General features: G+C 46.1%; 1 protein-coding gene across 3 annotated transcripts in view; it reads right to left on the reverse strand.

The window, feature by feature from the left end:
- The window catches only part of PLEKHG1 (pleckstrin homology and RhoGEF domain containing G1), a 223,337-nt gene extending 210,034 nt beyond the window's left edge, over positions 1-13,303 (reverse strand). Inside the window, exons 1-3 of one of the 3 annotated variants that reach the window (XM_057527987.1) lie at positions 13,062-13,303; positions 9,999-10,089; positions 6,939-7,057 (exon numbers count right to left, since the gene is read on the reverse strand). The gene's annotated coding sequence lies outside the window, so the exon portion shown is untranslated. The remainder of the gene's footprint in view (positions 1-6,938; positions 7,058-9,998; positions 10,090-13,061) is intronic. The other 2 variants (XM_057527986.1, XM_057527985.1) reach the window with 2 other exon arrangements.
- Positions 13,304-13,733: the final 430 nt, after the last annotated feature.

The raw sequence follows: 13,733 nt of genomic DNA on the forward strand, positions 1-13,733 counted from the left end.
GGAGGAGTTGATAACTGCATCAAGATAAGGCCTTAATACACAGGAAGTTGAATAAAATGGTAATTGAAAGACACAGTTTTCTGAGAAAGAAGAGCAATTTGAGTTTTCTTAAAGAGGCCCATTTAAAAGAAATGTTAATGAAAACGATGGCGAACATTCGCCTGACTTTTTCTCCATGTTGGAACTAGGTTTTGCAAACATATTAAAGAATGATTGGCTTTGATCTTCATCATAACCCCAGAAGCTGGTGCTGTTTCCCTCATCTGTAAGTCGCTGCCCCTTAGCTTAGGGAGGTTAAAAGTCTGTTCAAGGTCATGAAAACTCTAAGTGATGCAACCCGGTTTGAACCCAGGTAGCCCAGTGCCAGAGTCTGAATGTTTAACTGTCATACCACACGGCCTATTGCGATCGATAAGTAGCATCTGGACAAAGGAAGGGTAAAAGATTAGACCTAAATATCAAGCGTTGCCTTGATATTTTCTGAGTGGTGCTGTGGGTACCGCGGAGGAATAAGGCAGATAGGGGAGAACAGCCAAGAGTAACGTTTTCGGGGCTGGATGGTGTTAGAGAGCAGACACTGCAGGCAAGAGGCCCAGGCGGACCTCCAAAGGAAGCTTCTTCCGAAGCCCAGGAAGATGAGGGCAGGGATGGAGCGAGGATGGAGGGTGGGGGAAGGTGGAGTCATAAGGCAGGTTCTCCACCACTTCTACTCCAACACACACACCCACCCACCCCCGCACACAACACCTTAGGCACTGATCTCGTTCTAGAACATGGTGCAACAGTAACAGAGTGCAACCAGAATTTACCTGACTTAGAGGCAAGAGGTGGCAATTGCCGAGGTGATATTGATTTATTCGAAAAGTGAAACTTCTCTCTGTGCTGAGCACTGTTCGAAAACATTGGAAATAAAGCGTGAACAGCACAGGGCCTCTCTCCTCATGGAAGAACAGACAAGAAACAACTATATCCTTTGTTAAGTGTTCTTAAATGCTGTGCATACAAATGAAGTAGAGTAAGAAGGCTACAGCGGCCTCCAAGGTACGGAGGTTGCCGTTTTCTAGAGCACCATCAGGAAGACTTCTTTGATAAGGGGACACTTGAGCAGGGCACTGAAAGAAGTGAGACAGTAAAGCTTTGATATCCAGGGAAGAATGTTCCAGGCAGAGGTCATGAAAACACTCTGAGGCCGGGGCTTGTTTGGCGTATTTGGGACCAGCAGAGGGGCCGGCGAGCCGGGGGAGGGTGGGCACGTGGGGAGGAGGCAGCAGGAAGCAGATCAGAGTGAGAGCGCGGGGCACGGGTCCCACTGCGGGGGCTCGGAGGCCGCTCCGTGGGTTGGCTTTTGACTCTGCGTGAAATGGGAAACAATTAGAGGAGTCTGAATTAGGATCGCTTTGGCTGAGGGGGCGTGGGGCTGAGCCAGGAGACCAGTTGGGAACCTACTGCACAATCCAGGCAGAGAGAGAAGGTGGCCCGGACCAAGTGGCAGCAGTGAAGGCTGTGAGAAGTCATAGGATTCTGGATATTTTGGAGGAAGAGCCCAGTTTGCCTATGGATTCGACCTGAGATATTAGAGGGAAACCATGACCAAAGAAACACCAAAGGCTCTCTACCTGGGACTTGTATCTCCACCTGAAGTTCTACTGTCAACCCTTCTGTTGGGTTAAGCCATTAGAAGAGGCTTCTATGGCAACACGTTCACTGGTCAGATTTGTAATCTAGATACATCAATCCATGCTGGCTCACCAACTATGCTAGTGGGCTAGGCAAGCGAGGAGCATCTGAACGGATGGGAAGGGGACATGAATAAGTGAATATGGACGGATAACTGTTTAGGAAGTCATTGCTGACTGATTGGACAAGGCAGGAAAGGAAAAAAAAAGGCTTGTCCTGACCAATGAATTGTGGTGCTATTAACTAAGAATTGGAAAAGGAGGGAAAAGAAACAACCCCAGGAAGTTAGAGGTGGGTCTGGAAATGGAGATTGTGAGCCCAGTTCTGGGTGGGTGACTTTAAATCAATTGTGCAAAAGCCAATAGATAAATCTCAGAAGGCATATGAATAAGAGTGGGAGGCTCAGGCGGGCTGCAGCACAGTGTTTCTCTGGATTTATTTTGAAACACAATAGGCCCTCACTATTTGAGCCAGAAAATTTAAATCAGAATATTTTGAGAGCTATTTCATTTGATTATTTTCTAGTAGGCAGAGTAACTAACTGGCTGACATTCCAGTTCCGAGTCAACCTGCTGCCTTTGCCAGCATCTTCTCTGTACCGCTGCTCCCAACTGAAAGATAATTAATCAGATTCTGTCGCTCCCCTGCCTCAAACCCTCCAGTGGCTTTGCATGGCGCTGCTTTTTTTTTTTTTAACTTTATATTTTGTATTGGAGTATAGTTGATTAACAATGTTGTGTTAGTTTCAGGTGTACAGCAAAGCGATTCAGTTACACAGGTACCTGTATCTATTCTTTTTCAAATTCTTTTCCCAATTAAGTTGCTGCAGAATACTGAGCGGAGTTCCCTGTGCTATGCAGTAGGTCCTTGCTGGTTATCCATTTTAAATACAGCAGGGTGTACTTGTCAATCCCAAACTCCCTAACTATCCCTCCCCCCGCCCCACCCTGGTAACCATAAATTCAGTCTCTAAGTCTTGTGAGTCTGTTTCTGCTTTGTAAATAAGTTCATCTGTATCACTGCTTTTAGATTCCTCGTGTAAGCGATACCATCCGGGTATCATACGCTATTTCTCTTTTAAGCCACGGTAAAGACCTTCAATATTATAAAGACCTACGAGATTCAGGCCCCACCTCCCTCTCCACCTTCACCTCCGGCTTTCTTCTGACCCCCTTGTTCACTCACAGCCTGCTTTTCTTTCCCTAGAACTCATGGAGTTTATGTCTCTCTCAGGGCCTCCATACGTATTTTTTTTCTCTCTGCCGAGAATGTTCTTCCCTCGTATCTTCTTAAGGTCACTTCTTATTATACAAATCTTGGCTCGATGTAACCAGCTCAGACAGGCCTTTCTGACCACCCAGGCAAATAGCATGCCACTCCCCGGCCCCAACCCATTTCCCTCTTTTCTTTTCTTTAAAGCACTCATCACATGGATTTTCCCCCTTCACTCCAGATTTGGTCTGTTTTGTTCATCACTGTATCCCCAGAATTCAGGAAATTATCTTTGTTGAATACACGAATTCTAATCTGAATTCCCGAGTGTAATGTATAGTCTGTCTCTACTACAGTAAAAACCAATGGAACAAAGTGTTCCTCTTGCCTCTCTCTTACTTTTGCCTCAGGAGAAAGGCTGTTCTTCCACCACTGAGATGTTTTTTCTCAGTTATTTTCATGTTGGTTTATTGTTCCAGACGTCTAGTAGCAGGGAATAAACCTTAAGTGTGACACCCAGTAAACATAGTAAAAGAGCCACTATTTATCAAGGGCTTATTATGTACTGGGTGCTATATATACATTATGCATTTAAGCCTCACAATATCTTTATTATACAGTCTTACCCCCAGGTTAGCAGACATTTCAAATAATGTCCAAATGACATATATAGGCTGCCTAATTCCAGACTATTCCCACATTTCAACTCTGAATATTCAGACCTTAGAAAAACAAACTTATCTCTCCCATGCACACCATTTTTCCCATAATTAATGTCACAGAAACAGTGCTTGAACTAGCATTACAATAAGTAAGCAAAGAAAGCAAGAAAGTATTAGATTTGATTGCTATATCTATTATGCATACTGAAGTATCAAGTAAGAATTTTCTCTTTTAAGAGCATGGTATTTTGTTTCCGAACATTTGCAAAGTATGTTTTCTGCTCATATTAGTAATCCGAAGCCAAGGGGTTTTTTAGAATAGTTATTGCCAGCTATTATGCCTTTAGCTAATACAGAAAGGTGCTTTCTTCTTCACTTATATAAGAAGGTGAAAACAAACACCTGTTAACTTCCTATTTGGAAATTTCTTAAACTATAGGATTAGATTAGATAGTACTGCATCTTGATGTGGCAGATCATAAAGTGCAACAAATCTCTTTTTGCTCTTTAGGGGGGTTCTGGATTTTGAAAGGCGTGGCTATTACAGTGCTCATCACAACTCGATTTTTAGAACTTCATAGTATTTGCTTTCCTATCAGGATAAGTTCTAAAGGAAAAGAAAGAAGAAAGAAAGAGTGCTTCCTAATAATGACACTTTTGGGAAATCCTCTGGATTCCAACTTGCTCGAGGTAATGCTTCCTTGTGATTGGTATATCCATAGGCCACAGGGGTCCACGTGCCTCAAAAACATTATTTTCACATTGCTTTCCTTGCCATTTTAGTGTCAAGATCAAATATCATTAAGTATTGTGGTTAAATGGCAATTCCTTCGAGTTTAAACAACTGTTAAAGGAGAGAGGGGAAAATAAGCATTTATCTCACACAGACACTGAAGGAAAGTGGAAAAAAGCCAAGACCACCAAGATTTTGCTCCATAACTATATTCCATAAGCTTACAAATATTTCCCAGAGCACTTTTCCTAGACACAGCCAATCCGCATCAGCCCATCTGGGCGCCCATTCCCTGTCTGTTCCCTGCCCATCTCATCACCCTTCCAGCCTCACCCTCATTAGTCCTTAGCAAGTAATTCTCTAAAAACTCTGATCTAAGGTGTGAAGGGCAGGAGGTAAAGGAAGGGTTTTCTTTCTTTTTTTGTTTTTAATTTTTATTTTATATTGGAGTATAGTTTGATTTACAATGTTGTGTTAGTTTCAGGTATACAGCAAAATGATTCAGTCATCCATATACATGTATCTATTCTTTTACAAATTCTTTTCCCATTTAGGTTATCACAGAATATTGAGCAGAGTTCCCTGTGCTATACAGTAGGTCCTAGTTGGTTCCGTATTTTAAATATAGTAGTGTGTACATGGCACTCCCAAACTCCCAAAGCGTTTTCTCTTTAAAAAATCACTTTTAAAGTCTACGTCTCCTCTAATAGGCTTCTCCTCTGCATACCCGACTCAGTAATCCGATATTCCTGATTTTGACTCTTATGCTTCATAATTCATATGTTTAGTTGATTCAAATTTTAGAAGTGTGAGACAACTGAACACTTAAACGGTAAGCTGTTTCAGACCAGCTACCGTATCCTCCTTTGAAGCAGCTATAACATTTAAGGACAACACAGATGCTTAAGCTAATAACAGGTTTACATGGTTAAAGGGAATAAACACAGGATCGTATATTTACGCCCCAGAGTACAGTTTTTTCCTCTCTCCCGGCACATCAGAGAAGCACAGATGTTAGTGTTTGAGGACTGCCTGTAATCATACGGCCATGGGAAGCTGAACTCTGCGATGGTCCCCACTCCTTCCTCGTGCCCTTGCATCTTCACACACCCCTTCCACCCCGACCAGCATTCCAGCCACAGGTCGGAGACAGCCTTAAATCATCTTGAGGCTGGACCGTGGTTAATATGCATCCCCGGAATGCCTACAAATGGCCTTTCCGTTGCATCTACTTGTTTCCAAAGACTCATATTTCAGCTAGAGTTGGCGAGGGTTCTAAAGACCCCCTATAGCATGAGGGCTTCAGTCACAGGAGAAGGTGGAGGAAGGCTGTGCCTGGATGGGAGCAAGGTCTGCGTTTGCTTCCTCCGTGGCCTAGTGCTGACAGACCCTTCCCAGCCAGGCAGGGTGCAGGCAGGGAACTTTGCCGGGAGAGGGTGGGAGTTGCTGGAAGTGTCCCAAAGGAACAGACTGCAGGCGGGCAGAAGGAAAGGCACGCTCACCATGTGTGGAGGGCAGGCGTGCCGACGTGTGTGCGGGACTTGAGTGACATGTTGAAATTAAAATCAAAACAGCATGAAAGCACACTTTATTACAGCCAGAAATAGCCAAGTATTGTCAAAGCTCCCATTGAGTCATCCATCCAGAAGCTGAGATCCTGGACAGAAGGGGAGAGTTGGAGCAGGCTCCCGACTGGGTTCAGAAAAAGATCTTGACGAGGGATAGAGTGTAGAGGGTGGTCAGAAAGCAAAGACTTAAGCAGTGTTTTACTCTCTAAGCAAGGACGAGGGTGGGGAGAGAGAGGAGAACACTGCTTGGACAGTGAAAACCCAGAGACTTGCCAGAGGAGGGAAGGGGGGTGGCTCTAAAGGGAGCCCCCTCCATTTCATTATCACAGAGGACCTGATTGGTTAGAGGAATGATCAGCCCCTTGGGATACAGAGGAGAAGAGGAGTATTTATGTTACATTAAATCTGGGAAACAGAAGGAAGTAAGCTCCAGCTAATGCCTTCATTGCCCTGAGGAAGGCATTTCTGTGCATTAAAGATTCACACATCTCTATGGACGGCTGCCAGAAGGAATTATCGGCTGCAAGAGCTGCTCAACTTCATTCCTACCCAAGTTATGTTCAGGCCAATTTCACTTCAACAGGAGTCACCAAGACACTTTGCCCATTGAGATGACCAAAGCGAATGTTTTAAACTATTTTTAAAGCACGTTGGATCACAAATGTCTCACAATACTTTAATTTACTATACTGTACTCTTTGCTAGTTCCAAGTCAATCTTTCAGACCTAAGAAACAGAAGAGACAAACTCAGTTACAATGTAAACCATCGGAGCTGAACCTTGCATGCAACCATGGTGTAACACTAACTTATTCAATGGATATTTACTGAGCACTAATGTTAATGCATTTCATTGCTGCTAAGATGCAGATTTTTCACAGCTTAAGGATGCATCTTACGGGAGACTATGTCAATTTTATTGACAGCATTTCTTCTCTCTTAATGGTACATTAAAAAAGGGTGTATTTCAAAAGCATCTTAGATTTGATGAAACAGGGACTCATCAATCTCATTAAAGTTGCAGTTCAAACCTTGTCTTCTCTGACAGGCTTCCTGGAGCACCAGTCTACGGTGGCCCATCCCTTACCCTGATTCTCTCCACTGACTGATCATATCACTATGGAGACCGTGGCTCTTGTATTCACTGCTATTCCTAGAGCAGCATCAGGCATCATTCCAGGGATAGTAGGTTCTCAATAGATGACCCTGGAATGAACAAAAGTTGCCATTTATTGAGCAATCACTACACATCAGACCCTGAACTAAATGCTTGTCAGAGAAAAATAATCTCATTTATTCCTAGCAATTGAGAGGTCATTCTTATTATTGACTTTAAAGATGGGGCAGCAGGTAAAGTGGAGAAGCCAGGACTAGATGTCAGCTCAGCCTGACTTCAAATCCAGACACATCAGTGCCATGCTATACTGCATATCACATACAAAGCCTGGAAATGGGTCTGCTTCTGCGAGTGGTCCAAAGATGGGAGGCAGGATCTCTGAAGCTACAGAGAAGAATAAGACTGTTCCCCCAAACTTGAAAGGTAATATTTGTCCACTGGGCATCACCACATTTCTCTGTCCTTCTATATGCTTCACGTGTAAGGTCCTGTGTTAATATGGAGGTGCAGGGGCCCATATTTCTTCCCAATAAGATCAGGAGAGGCTCCACGAAAGAGATGTATGTTTAAACTTTGCATGGATGGATCCCACCATTGGTGAGAGAGAGCACAGCCCATATAGGGCTCTGTGGGTTATCCTGAGTGAGAGAGACATAGAGTATACCTGGGAAGGTGCTAGGAGAAAAGTGAGCATGAAGGTCTTGGGTACCATCCTGGGGGGTTTGAACTTCATTTCATATGATCAATGATCTTCATCAATGATCCGTTTCAATGTGGACTTTATTCCATCCCAGCTGAGCATCTCTCCCTGTCCTGCATCTCACTCAAGGATGAATGTTGAAATTTGGTGCTGTCATTCCTATGTCAACTGATCGCTATGTCTAACAGAGACCTCTAAGCCCAGTGTAAAGAGAAAATAAAGAAGAGTGACTGGAAAAAACAGTAACACAGGAGATTTGATTATAAGTCAGTCTAAAGCGAGTCAGCTTAGATGGAGCCTATGAAATTTATCATTTGGGGGCTCCACAAAAATACTAAAGGATATCACAGACAGAATATTTCATTTAGGACACAGTTGGCAAACTACGGCTGCCATATATTTTTTTCTTTTTTTGGTTTACTAACATTTATTTAGATTTCCAGTGAAAAGACTGTTTTGTATGGTTTTCAAGCAAAGATTGGCTTTTACATTTTTAAAGGGTTTATGTAAACAACCAATCCCCCCTTCTACAAATCAAAGAATATACGACAGGCATGTACATGGCCCACAAAGCCTAAAATACTTACCATCTGGCTCTTTACAGGAAAAGGCTCACCACCCCCTGACCTAGAACTTCTCATCGTCCTCCTCCATTTCTATTCAGAGTCAGGTCATTTAAGTCAGGGCTTAATGTGGCTGGACACAGAGTGGACAATGGTAAGATCTATTTGCCACTTCAAACGTTAGATTTATTGATTCCTTTTATGAAAATTCTAAAGTTTCAGCGATTATTACACTCACACACATTTCAACTTTGTCTTTGATCTTTTTAAAAGATGTCCTTCTCACACTTGAGGGCTTGCTAGCTTTTGGCCAAATGCTGCAATGGTTTGATCTTCCTAATGCTGGTGATAAGTGGCTTCTGCAGGCTCAGCGCACCCTGGTCATTAAGCTTACCCAAATAGCTTTCTTAATTAAAGACATCAGTTTAGTACATCAAGGGGGCGTAGCTGGAATCTTTTAAAAGCATAGCCTAACATTAACACTCTTGAAGTTGCCCTTCCTCCAGGATTATATGGGAAGGGGGAAAGAAGAGGAGGGTTAGGGATTTTTTGGATCCATGAATCCAGCCTACTTTTGCTTTCCATCAAACAGTAATTCAATATTTACCAAAAGGAGATGTTTAGGTTTAGAGATTTTTCACATGGCTTGTAGCTCAGCAGAGAAACATTTCTGGGTAACTTTGTGTATACAGATTGGAAATATACTTAAACGTGACTCGAATATGAAAACTCTTCTAGAACTACAGGCAACTCCTAATCACTGGGATGGGGGTCACCCAAGCACCCATGAAGTTGTTCTGCAGCATCTGGATGACCTGTGGCCTAGTTACTTTAACAGCAAACCCAGGCCCCCTCACTAGGATGTCCAGCCTATATTTCTATCATCTCTGCTAAAGCATCTGTTGCTTTTCATCAGCATGAGCAATATGAAGCAGTTAGTAAGTTCTCCTTGGCACAGACGCCCATGGCCCTGAATGCCCAACTGGTTTGGGGTCAGCTCTTCATTTTATAAAGCAAGATTGACGCAGGCGGTGATGAAACATTAATATTTGAGATGCCTGCCACACGTAAACACGAGGTTGCTTAGGGTCTTTGTCTAGAAAATATTTCTATTCCCATCCCTGCTTGAATACATGAACATTTTGCTTTGGAAACCATGTTCTTTTTTTTAAGTCAAAAGAGTCAAGGGATTTTTTTTCTTAAAGAGTGAACCTTTACATTTAATTTAAAATCTGTCCCCATGCCACCACCATTTCTAGGTAGTGAAGTTCAGGGGTAAGAGAAGTGATCCTGGGTTAAATCACAGCTTTGCCAGTTGAGAGCTGTGTAAGTGCCAGCAAAATCACTCACTCTTGGGGCTTGGTTTATCAACAATAATCATCTTGGAAGCACACAGTGCACCCACCACTTACTACAGATTAATTTGTTAATAATCATCAATGTTCAGCACCACTCAAGAGGGAAGGGTCACTACTCCCTAAATTTACGGAGGAAGGAATGAGCAAAGGTGAGATAATCCGGAGAGAATGATCAACTATGACTGCTACATTTTCTCCATTATAAAATAATCCATGTCTAAATAACTTCCTTAGAGGGGTCAAGGTCGCACTGCTGTTGAGCTGCAGAGGCAAACTTCATACACAGGTCAGCTAGCTCCAGAGCACTTGTTCTTAACCACTAGCGCTTTCACAGATCTTTAAGATGTAGGGGCTTGGCTGGATCATCCAAGATGCATCTAGTTTTACTGTTCCATGGATATAATCTCACCTGCATGAGGATTCACAGATGGCAACTGTTCGAAAGACCAACTACTCGCAAAGGCGGAGGGAAGAGAAATCCGTACAAAGTGGATTGCAGCCTTTAAAAATCAGAGCATAGGTTCAGGAATTGCTTTATAGTTTACTAAGGGCTCAAAAGATTTAGTGCTACTCAAGCATTTCCTGTGTTTATGTGTCAGACTACAAACCATTAAATCACTTAAAAAATCATAGCCTCAAAAAGGATGAGAACAGGGCTTCCCTGGTGGCGCAGTGGTTAAGAATCCGCCTGCCAATGCAGGGGACACGGGTTCGAGCCCTGGTCCGGGAAGATCCCACATGCCGCAGAGCAACTAAGCTCGTGCGCCACAACTACTGAGCCTGCGCTCTAGAGCCTGTGAGCCACAACTACTGAGCCCAAGTGCCACAACTACTGAAGCCCATGCGCCTAGAGCCCGTGCTCCACAATAAGAGAAGCCACCGCAATGAGAAGCCTGCGCACCGCAATGAAGAGTAGCCCCCGCTCGCCGCAACTAGAGAAAGCCCGCACACAGCAACGAAGACCCAACACAGCCAAAAATAAATAAATAAAATAAATAAATTTATTTAAAAAAAAAAAAAAAAAAAAAAAAAAAAAAAAAAGGATGAGAACAAAACAGCACTGGTTATTCTTGCTTTTGAAAACTTACGTCGTCACTTCCTATCAATTTGTTAAAAAATGATCATTTAATCTCTTTGAAGCACAGATTGAGTCTCCCAGGGAAATATTTAAGCTTGTATTTGGTAACATAGTCCATGTTAAAGTCACTGAAGGAAGCTGGCGCCCATGGTGAGGATGGAGATGAGCAGGAAAAAAAACCATCAAGGGGGCTTCCCTGGTGGCGCAGTGGTTAAGAATCCGCCTGTCAATGCAGGGGACATGGGTCCAAGCCCTGGTCTGGGAGGATCCCACATGCCATGGAGCAACTAAGCCCGTGCTCCACAACTACCGAGCCTGCGCTCTAGAGCCTGCGAGCCACAACTACTGAGCCCATGCACCACGACTACTGAAGCCCGTGTGCCTAGAGCCTGTGCTCCGCAACAGGAGAAGCCACCACAATGAGAAGCCCACGCACAGCAACGAAGGGTAGCCCCCGCTCGCCACAGCTAGAGAGAGCCCGAGGGCAGCAACGAAGACCCAACACAGCCAAAAATAAATAAATAAAATAAATTTATAAAAAAAAAAAAAAACCATCAAGGGAAGCAGGATTCAGGCATGGGTCTGACTGCCAGGTGCCCGTTTCTCACTGCGCTTTGCCCTTCAGTGGAAGGCTTCAGGGAGAGCTATACCAGGGAAAAGGAAGGTCATGCAGTGACAGTTGTTGATGACCTTATGAGGATGACGCCAATGAAGAAGGAGAACTCTGGGGAAACGTTTCTTTGGGGGCGTTGGTGGCTTAGACACCAGGCTTCAAATAAGACCAAAAGCAAAGTGAGGAATTGGGAAGTCAGACTCAAAGATGGTAAAGGACCATACTATCAAACCATCACTTTTGTATCTAAATCTTAAATACAGTAGACCAAACAAGTACTACGGGGTGGGAGTGGTGCGGTGAGGAGTGAGCTCGAAGCTTTAGAAACTCTCTGGTTCCTCTACATCACTTCACAAGGGAGAAGCCAAGGCCACCAGAGGTGGGGCAGCTTGCTCAGATCTGACTTGGCAAAGATGAAATTAGAATGGAGTTTCTTATTCCCAGACACGATGAGCCTGGAAATGTTTTAATAGCGTTTAATCAAAATCCAAAGTCCATAAATTCTTTAAAAGTATACAGAAACTGAGCGGCCCGGAGACGCTGATTTTAACACTTGATAACTATGTTTATAGCATTACACGATCTCTCTAGGCCTGTCTGGAATTCTGTTCGAAGACGAATCTGACGCGGAGTCAACATGCTGGTCTCCTGGTTTAAATACGAAAACACAGGAAGTTCTGTATCCAGTCGTCGGAAAACCCCCAAACCAACTCTCCCTCTGCGATCGACCTTGTCTTCCGCGATGCCTGCTGCAAACAGCCTTCCCCCGACTCACCCTCTACAATTTCAAAACTATGTGCAGTAGCCTTGGCCACCTGAGGGTGGTACAAAGGGAGGGTTAAGGACCAGAACTTAATGAAACACCGGCTCTACAAACAAGACTCCACCAGAGCGTTTAAAAAGGCATCCACCTCATTGTTTCCCAGGAACGGAATGAAATGCCACAGCTTAACGACTTTTTTTCCCGATTAGAACCTCCCTAGGCTTCTGATTTAAGAACCAAAGTCTCACCAGAGGACACAAAGCGCGGGTGGGGGGGTGGGGGGAGGGGGAGGTGCTGCGGGCATCACCGCAGACCCTGGCTGTCCTCCGAGGCCAGGAAGGTCGGCAGAGCCCCCGTGGACCAGGTGTTACATCGACCCCGTGATGGACGGGCCACCGGCTTTCGACACCGCCCCCCCCCGCCCCCCCCCCGGGGGGACGTATTTGCAGAGCTGGGACACCAAGGCTAGATCTACAAAGGCAGGCATCCTGCCAGCCAAACGCGCCACAGAGCCCCGGCCTCCGACTCCCACCGCGGTTCGCCAGTCCTGGGGGCCCAGGCGCCCGGGCCCGGTGGTGGGGAGCTGACCGCGAGCGGCGGGCGCTCGGGTCCCGTTTTCCGACTGTGCCGTTTGGGCTGTGAGTGTTGGGTTGGTAACACTCCTGCGCGCACTAAGGAACCCCTTCTCCGCCGCAGCAGCCGGTGGAGGGACGGGAGCGCCAGGGACTCGGGGGCCGGGGCTCGGGGACGCGGAGCCCGGAGCCGGGCGGCGGCGGCGGCGGCGGGCAGGGGCGGGCCGGGGTCCCGGCGGCGGGGCGCTCCCCCGACCCCGCCGGCCCCCACCCGCGAGGATGCGCGCGGGGGACAGGAACCCGGCACCGCGCTCCGCTCGCCTCCACCTGCGGAGCTGGGGCGCCAGGCCGAGGGTGCCCCGGGCCCCTTCCCCTTCCCCGAGGCTCCCGGCCGAGCGGTCCCGTCCCTGGAAAAGGACCCGGTGTCCATTGAAGCGGGCGCTTACCCGGGGAGAGGCGGCTCCCGGCGCGGGCCGCGCTCGCACGTCGGCCCGGGAAGGTGCGGCTGCGCTGCGCTGCGCTGCGCCGGCTCCGGCGCCCGCCGAGCGCCCTGCACCGCCGCCCCGGCTCGGACTTCCTCTTCCTCGGGCTCGGCCCCGCCGCTCGGCCGCGCTCCCCGCTCGGCGGCCGCGCCCCGACCCGCCCCTCCCGGCTCAGGGATGCGGGCCCCGCCGCCGCGAGCAGCGGATCTGCGGTCCCTCCTCCCCTCTGCCCGGGCGAGAACGGTGGGGAGGTGGAGGGGGAGAGAGAAGGAGAAAGAGATTAAGCACTTGGACTTGTCTCTGGAGCGTTGCCAAAGAGAGCAGTCAAATTACAGCCCCCGGGGAAAAAAATTTACAAAAAAACAAAACAAAACAAAAAAAAATCCCTGCTACTGTTTTCGTAGACGCATGACTTTTCTTCATGTTCCGGGATCCTCAGGTTTAGCTTTCTCTTAGACGTGATAGTTTCCCATACGATTTTGTAAAAATAATACCCCGAATGATTAATTCGACGTTTTAGTAGTAACACAGAAGCTCTGGGGTAATAATATGTACAAAGAGGGAGGAAGTTCACTGTTTTTCAGGCGTCATTACCCTAATGACCTCAGTTAATGTACCAACTAACCTTTGCTTAGA

This window comes from Balaenoptera acutorostrata, chromosome 14 (assembly GCF_949987535.1).
Source record: "Balaenoptera acutorostrata chromosome 14, mBalAcu1.1, whole genome shotgun sequence".
In the NCBI taxonomy this organism is placed as follows: Eukaryota; Metazoa; Chordata; class Mammalia; order Artiodactyla; family Balaenopteridae; genus Balaenoptera; species Balaenoptera acutorostrata.